Source organism: Nicotiana tabacum, chromosome 9, assembly GCF_000715075.1.
Source record: "Nicotiana tabacum cultivar K326 chromosome 9, ASM71507v2, whole genome shotgun sequence".
In the NCBI taxonomy this organism is placed as follows: domain Eukaryota; kingdom Viridiplantae; phylum Streptophyta; class Magnoliopsida; order Solanales; family Solanaceae; genus Nicotiana; species Nicotiana tabacum.
The window spans coordinates 24,250,584-24,257,861 of NC_134088.1; positions in this window are offsets into that span (position 1 = coordinate 24,250,584).

Below are 7,278 nucleotides of genomic sequence, written 5' to 3' on the forward strand. Positions count from 1 at the left end.
ATCACGGGTCCTCACCCAAATATAACGACCCATCCAACCCCGATCCTTGTCTTCATCGATGCTTGACATCAAAGCCTTCGATGCCCGGCGATGAAGTCTGATTAGTCCTCGAAAGATCTGAGGCCGATACAGTCGTATGAGGTGGTTCAGAGAAAAATCCAACCCCCTGGCTTTGATAGAGAAGAAGCGCAATAAAATCATTATACGCCATAGAGATGGATGAATTTGGCCAAGGGTGACTTGATACCTTTTGCAGAAATCAATAATCACCGGGTCGACGGGTCCCAGTGTGAAGGGATAAGTATAAAGATTTAAAAACCCCTCCATGTAAGTGGTAACACTCTCATCGGAAGATGGAATTTACAACACGACCTCGGAACCCCAGTTGCAGTCTTTTCTGACGGCCTCGAGGTGATCTTCCGTTACGGAGCACGTATACATCTATACGTGTTCACATCGACCCGGAATGGAGGAAGGATTCTCCACCTTAAAATCGGTCTTCAAAGTGCACGGGCCAGGAACATAGTTATGAACTGACGGCTCCACCGACGCCTTATCATCAGACGGCCGTGAGGAAGAAGCTTTCTCCTTCTGAGGTACGGTTTTGGAAGTTTTCGCCATTGATATGAAAGGAAAGAGTGCCAAGGAAGGTGAAGAAATAGACATCACCAAAATTCTGGTATGGGCGGCCCCGTAGCAGCGAAATAGAGAGGATAAATAAGAAAGTAGGGAAGAAGAGAATGCGCAAAAGTGGTAAAGGTTGTATGGAAAGACTATTTATAGACTAAGGCATGACAGTTCGGTATCTGCGGTGGCCGACCACCGTCTGACGCACATTAAATGCTTCGGTAAAATCGAGTCGATGGGATAGCTATCACATACGTCAAGATCGGGTTCGATAGAAACGTCAGCATAAATTTGATCGAGCCGCAGGGAAATCATATCGTTCCTCGCCACATTCTTTCCGAGAAACGAGGGGACTATCTGTGTACGGTCAAAACCGATTCTCAGTCATAAAGATCGGTCGAGACAATGACGTTTCAATCGAAGGGTATCCACATGACAAGCTCGGACGAATTCCGAAGTAGGAATGTCGAGCTTCGAGCTATAAGACCAATCAACGGCAAAACTCGATATTATTATCGAGCCCGTGTCCGAATCGGACTATGGGGCAACACCGACCGATACAGGCCCCGGATATCGATGCCTCAAGGCAGAACCGAGCTCGAACCAAGACTGGGGGTTCGATCTAACACCGAGCTCGAGCCAGTGCCAAGCTCGCAGACAAGAGCCGTTACAACCGCACCGAGGGAGAGAATCTTGGCGAGAATCAAGGAAGAGACAAACCATCATGGGTCCTCCACTATATGTATTATTTTATTATGTTGTTATAGATAGAGTAGTGACCCTCTACTATAAAAAGGGGGATAGACTGCAATAGACCGAAGGTCCTCCAAGATACATTAAGATTTCATTGTGCTTGTTTTTCTAACTCATTTCAGTCTTCCCGTCCATCATTCTTATTTTATATCAAAAATACCTGTATTGTCATTTTGTATCAAAGGAATTTGCATACCCTTAAAACCATATCTAAATTTAACGTTATCCAATTTTTCGGGTAAACAATTATGTGCTTATATTTTAGCAAACCACCTCCCATGACTAATGAATGACGGAAGAGAAATAACTAATACTATATATGTGAGTTATATATTTAGGGTTAAAAGTAGAGTTAAATTTCTCCTTACCCTTTTATTTAGCTTTAGGAACTCTAATAAGTAGTACTATTATTTTTAAATTCTAACTGTGTTAGGAATCAAACTCTAATCCTTTCCTACCCTTGATAGATGATTCAATAAATGCATATTTCTATTTCGCTTTTTAACCTTCAATCTACACATCTTTTAGCGTTTTTTGGTATCAGTATATTAGTTCTATACTTTTATATTCAAATTATGTCATAATTAAAGTAAAAAGTTTAAGAAATAACAATCAAACACCAAATTTAATTAATGACATATATAAATATACTAGTTTTATAATAAGCGCGTTGTGCATATACTCTATATTAATGATCATAAAAATTTTAAAATTACACAAATAGTATTAATCCATGTTATTGAGTTATTGAATATTATTTTAACAAAAATATAAACCCTTGAAAATAATTAATACTGATCATATTTAGCCAACTTAATAGAAAAAAAAACTATGCCACACAAAAATAATCTAATGCTTTTTTATAACTTCAATGTATATGGGTTATGCATTTGCTTTAGTAGCTTAGAGTCAAATATATAGTATGTTGACTTGTACCTAAATATAATGCAACAAATACTACTAAGTTCTCCATTGTCTTAGAATATGAATTATATTTGCTCAAGTACCTAATATGAACTTCATCTTACCCCTGTTGGAACTCAAATTGAAAATACGAAAAATAAAAAGAGAGTTCATATTATTAAGTTTAGTTATCATATGAAGAATTTAATTGGATGTTAATATTCAAATCCAACTAAATTTATTTCTAGATTGAAATAAAATAATTGTCATAAAAAATTTAAGGTAGAAAATTAATAAAAGGGCAGCCCAGTGTACTAAGCTCCCGCTATACGCAGGGTCGGGGAAGGACCGGACCACAATGATCTATTGTACGCAATCTTAAGGTAGAAAATTAATGCTTATTATTATTTTATTATAGACATTCAATAATATTTAGATGATGAAATAATTTTTCTTAGACCCTTAAAATTAATAAAAAAGAAATAGTAAAAACAGAATGTATCCTAATTGTACAGATTAATTTTTATCTTCCGATGAAGGCTTGACACATTCAAAATTAACTACAACTGAAAGTTTAACATCTTCTATTCCAATGCAAATTCAGTGTTATATTACTTGTTATTATGAACTACTAGTATATTTACCATCGCGATGCACAGATCCTATCAAAGATTATTAAATTGTGATCGGGTTTATTTGAACATATTAAATTGTATTATTTCAATAAATTTCGACGATCATTTATCAATAATCAATAATATTTTTTTGTGTTATTTACTTCATCTTATTTTAAAAATTAAAGTATAACATCGCCATTGTTTCTATCTCTTGCTTTGTACATTTTTCCTATTTATTTTATCGACAATTAATTTTTTTTTCCCAGTTAGTTACCAATAGTTTAAATAATACCATATTTAAAATCTAATTGAAACTTTGAATTCTACAATAATGAGATAACAATCCTAGTTCTTTTGACAAAACCTTCGGTGAAATACGAAATTGAATTGATCCATGCTTAATGTTAAAAAATTTAGTAACCAACTGTGTGAAGAAATCATAAAGTGAAAGCTAGTTAATCGTGGCAAAAGAACAATTCAACCAATTCATGCACTGATAATATGACTTTTGTTTGGTGTAAGTATCAAAAAAAATTTTCCTCCGCAAGTTTATTAAGTAGATAAACTTTTTGAATTTGACGTAGTTGATGAGCCATATTGTAACGATCCGACCGGTCGTTTTACTTTCTAGAACCTCGTTCCCCTAAATAAGGCTCCTCGTATGTGTTTTTACTATTTTATGACTTGTGAGGATGATTAATTTGGGATTGGGAAGAGTTCGGGTTGAAATCGGAACACTTGGTTCCATGGTTTAGCTTTTAAAGGTGAAGTTTGACTTCGATTAACATTTTGAGTAAACGACCTCGGAATCGAGATTTGACGGTTCCAATAGGTTTGTATGATGATTTCAGACTTGGACGTATATTCGGATCTAGTTTTGAATAATGCGGGAACGTTTCGGCACCTAATTGTGAAAGTTGGCTCTTTAAAAATTTTAAAATTCTTTAAATTTGGTTTGAAGTATGTTTTGGTGTTATCAAGGTCCAATTGGGATTTCGAGATGTGAATAGTTGCGTAATGTCATTTAAGACTTGCTCGCAAAATTTGGTATCGTTCCGAGTAGTTTAAGTATGTTTCGGCGCGTTGGGAGTGAGTTAGAAGAACTTGAAGTTCATATTTCTGATTCAATTGGTTTGGGATGTGATTCTTAGTTTTAATATTGTTTTGTGCGTTCCGAGAATTCGAGCGAGTCTGTTTTATGATTTTAAACTTGTTGGTATATTTGGACGGGGCCTCGGAGGCCCCAGATGCCATTCGGACGATGTGCAGATTGAGTTAAGACTCAAAAGGGCTGCTGGTGCACCAGTTCTGGTGTGCCCGCACCTGTGAGCTTTTGGCTGCAGGTGATTGATTTTGCCGCAGAAGCGGCTTAGGAGCGTTTGGCCATGGACCGCAGATGCGAGTGATTGTGCACAATTGCGAATACGCAGGTGCGATTGGGGAAAACGCAGAAGCGGCCTGAGCTGCAGGAGCGGCATACTCACCGCAGAAGCGGGATCCCGTCTGCAGATGCGGCCTACGCTGGGCCTGTGGAGTTCCGCATAAGCGGGCTTAGTGCCACAGAAGTGGTGCCGCAAATGTGGCCAAATGACCGCAGGTGCGGAAATTCTGCTGGGCAGAACCATCATTTAATGTCGGGACTCAACCATTTTGGGTTTATTTATTTCATTGCTTGGGTGATTCTGTCTCGACCCAAAATCCGACTAGTCGTGATGGCACCTAACCTAACCCGCGAGGTAAGTCAATTATTAACTATCCAATTCCAATTAATTTAATAAGGCAATTAATTAAAAGAAAATCTATGAAACCAATACATTTCCCCAAGAACTGGTAGTACAAATTATGAGCTTCTAAGAATAGAATTTATAAAATTGGTATGAAATAATACATCATCTGTTCGAAATGTACATGAACAGATTGTTATAAATCTAAGGCTATCATGAACAAGAGGCAGCTACAACCAGAATGCAGGTAAATCTTAAGATCCAGCTCCCATCGAACACAGCAACATCAACAGCCAACATCTACACGCAAGGTGCAGAAATGTAATATGAGTACAACCGACCCCATATACTCAATAAGTAAAAACCTAATCTTAGGTTGAAAGTAGTGACGAGCCTTTACCAAGGTCAGGTCCAAAACCAGTAGTCCACAACAGTCCATAACAACGTAAAGCAAATAATACAAGAAGTAACTCAGATATAAAATGCTCCGCTAAATCATGATTTCTAAAAATAGTTCCTCCTTTCAAGTACATTAGTGAAAACCCAAATCGTTTACCGAAACTTCCAAAAATATGAATAAGTTTGAAAATAATAATTTTTCCAAACTCCTTTCAATAATAAATAAGATGTATTATTTTCTTTCCAGATAACCAGTATAAAGCAAATGCATCACTATGCCCATCTGTCAACATGTGTAAGAAATCATGAATGATGTAATACTATACAGCATAAGGAAAAATACATCTCTATGCTGGTATGTCATGTGTGCATGTCAATGCGATGCACTCACTGATAAAATCATATGCATACTCTCAGAGTATTATTTCACTCAATCCTCACAGTCACTCAGTCCTGCCAATCACTCAGTCCTCACAGTCACTCATGCCTCACAGTAACTCTATCCTCCCAAATCACTCGACACTCGCACTCAGTAGGTACCTGCACTAACTGGGGGTGTGTACAGACTCCGGAGGGGATCCTTTAGCCCAAGTGCTATAATCTGCACGGACAACTCGCATGCTGCATGGGTAACTCACGTGCTATAATAATATCTGGATCCGCACGGACAACTCACATGCTGCACGGACAACTTACGTGCTATAATAAGCCAATCTGGCATGCTGCAGCGTGCGGCCCGATCCCATAATTATCCTCACAATCAGGCCCTCGGCCTCACTCAGTCATCAATCTCTCCTGTCTCTCGGGCTCACGATATCATGAAAATCAGCCCAATATAATGATATGATGAATCAATAAATAGCAACAGAGACTGAGAGATGATATGGAATGAATGAACATGACTGAGCATGAAATTTCAATTTAAACAAATAATTCAATAACAATATGACCTCTGTGGTCTCAATAATACTGGCACATAGCCTCAGCATGATTATCAATATGATTCTCAGCTCAAATTCCTTTAACATATGACAATACAAGGAAAATGCCAAGATTAGTTTACTATAAAATTCCAGGGAAACAATTATGTCACAATTTCCATAGTGCACGCCCACACGTCCGTCACCTAGCATGTGCGTCATCTCCCAACAATTCACATAATACATGTATTCAGGGTTCATACCCTCAGCTCCAAGATTAGAAGAGTTACTTACCTCGAGCAAGCCGAATCCAATCTCGAGCAAGCTATACAATGCTCCAGAAATTCCATTCTGCGCGTAACAACTTTCGAACGACTCGAATCTAGTCACAATTAATTTGATTCAGTCAACCCAAATTATAGGAATTTATTCCATATCAAAATACTAATTTTCCCACAAAAATCCGAAAATTACACTCAAAAGTCGCATGTGGGGCCCATATCTCGGAACCCGACGAAAGTTACAAAATTTGAACGCTTATTCAACCATGAGTCCAACCATACAAATTTTACTCAAATCCGACATCAACTCGACCCTCAAATCTCCAAATTAAACTAAGAGGTTTTTCACAATCTTTTAACTTAATTCACCAATTAAATGTTAGAAACCACAATGGATTCGAGTAATTTAACCAATATTAAGTTAAGTACACTTACCCCATTGTTTCCTCTGAAAATCTCTCAAAAATTGCCTCTTCCCGAGATCTAATCCGTCAAAAATGGAAAATGGGATTTTCAGAACTTAAACTCACTGCCCAGGCTTTTCTTCTTCGCGAACGCGGTCAGTGCCTCGCGTTCGCGAAGCACAAAATAGTTCCCGTCCAAATTCCTCCTTCGCGAACGCAACATCACCCTCGCGTTCGTGAAGCACAAAGTGCATCTGCCTCAATGCCTTCTACTTGAACGCGCTCAACAAATCGCGAACGCGATGCTTCAGTTCCCCCTCACTACGCGAACGCGTAGACCAATTGCCTGGGGTCCTCATCCGCTTCCTCTCTTTTTCACGAATGTGTAACACCTCTCGCGTTCGCGATGCACACCCAGTCCACTCTTCGCGAACGTGTTCTTCTCTTCGCGAATGCGAAGAGAAAATATTGCCAGCCTCTCAGTTCCTCTTTGCGAATGCAAGGCTCCACTCACGAACGCGATAAAGGAAACCAGATGGTGCATCAGAGAAATTCCAGCAGAGTTCCAAGTCCAAAATCCAACCCGTTAACCATCTGAAACGTACCCGAGGCCCCCGAGACCTCAACCAAATACACTAACAGGGCCTAAA